The sequence below is a fragment of the Cynara cardunculus genome (assembly GCF_001531365.2).
Source record: "Cynara cardunculus var. scolymus isolate 2C chromosome LG 13, CcrdV1, whole genome shotgun sequence".
NCBI lineage: Eukaryota > Viridiplantae > Streptophyta > Magnoliopsida > Asterales > Asteraceae > Cynara > Cynara cardunculus.
The window spans coordinates 13,938,139-13,940,029 of NC_037540.1; positions in this window are offsets into that span (position 1 = coordinate 13,938,139).

The following is a 1,891-nucleotide window of genomic DNA, read 5'->3' on the forward strand; positions in this document are numbered from 1 at the left end:
ATAATTATATATAAAAGTAGAATATATATTTTGAAACAATTATGTATTAAAACAGCAGTGGGATCATCCACCCAAGACTGCTTCGTGCTTGTAACTTCGGCAACATGGAGAAGGTCTCTTCTTTTTGGTTTTTTGCATGTTACAACTGTCGACAAAAAGGGCTTTCAGAAAAGAAATCAGTATTACAACACTAGACTCTGATTGAACACAAAATAAGTAGCCAAAAATATGACTGGTCCCGATCTAACCCAACCCGATGAATCCGATATCCTTTTATTTACTTGGATTTAATATGATTGTTGAGTTTATATTAATACATACATTAGACAATTACACTATCACGTACGCTCTTCGTATATACATATTCACAATCTATTATTCATCTCTATATAACTCATTTATATATATGTTCAGTAACTGTGAACATATATATGTAAATTGAGAAAATTAATTGAATGTGATATACGTAAGACATATGAATGAGTTGTATCAAATAGTTGATGAAAAAGAAATGATGAGTATAGAAATAACATATTCAAGGTTAGAAGAATATTTTAATATACCAAAGTATCAACCCGATCAACTCGTACAATTTGGGTTGGGTTGGGTTGCACTTTGGTTTGGGTTGAGTTAAGATTTTTCAAACCGTAAACATTGGGTTGGATTATTCAAATGTCTTCAACCCGATCAACCTAACCCATGAACACCCCTAGGAATAACGATTCATACGTGTTAAGAAAAGAATAACGTTTCATATATGTTAAAAAACTATTCATAGTAACGATTCATAAAATAATAAAATACTAAAACACCAAACAAACCAAATCCCACGAAGAGAGAAGATTCAAGATTAGTTTTAGCTTGTATTCAACATACTTGGTTGATTTCACTGCTTCTTCAAATTTACATTTTAAGTATTTAAATTGTATTTCAAAATTACCACTTCCTTAATTTTTCATCTTTTCAAATTCAAAATTTATTTCGGTTCATATCATTTTTTATCAAAAAATGGATGGTCTAGATGGATTGTTATAGTTTGTAATATATTTGGACGGTTTTTAAATGATTTGCCGTCTATATATATATATACTAGAAGGGTACTCGCACAATGCCGCGATATACATCTTCATTTTAATGTTTCGTTTTATTTTTTGTCTCTATTGATATAATATGATTTATGTGGTTTTGAGAAAGATAATGTTTTTACTTTTGAATAAAAATAAATTTGAAAATATCATAAAAATATGAAAAAAGTATATTCAATTTTTTATTATACTTTAATTCAGGTCAAAATGAAGTAATTTATTTTTGGCTTAACAATAATTTTGTTTATAAAGATAATGATTCTGTTAAAAATCAATGATTATCTTAATTATATTTTAGATTTTTATATTTAAGATTAGAGGTTTATCTTGTATTTGATTATGTTTATCTACAGTTAATTATACGAATTCAAAAATTGAGCTTTAATAAGTTGTAATCACGCACAATTTACTTGTAATCTTAAATTTTAAATAATATGTATTAATACACAATAATTTATGTATAAAAAATGGTTTTTAAGAGTTCTTGTCAAATGTTTTATAATATTGTATAGATATATACTAGAAGGGTGATCGTATAATATAGCAAGATATATCTCAATTTTAATGTTTCGTTTTATTATTTATCTATGTCGATAAAATATTGTTTTTAGTGGTTTTGAGAGAGCGATAAATGTTTTTATTTTTGAATAAAATATAAATTTCAATATATCATAAAAATTTGGAAAAAAAAAATATCGACATTAGTATCAAATTAACTATTTAAAGTTATGTTTTTTTATGTAATTTCTTTAATTCAATCTTTTATTTATAATTTAATTTAGACTTAATAACAAAGTAATTTATTT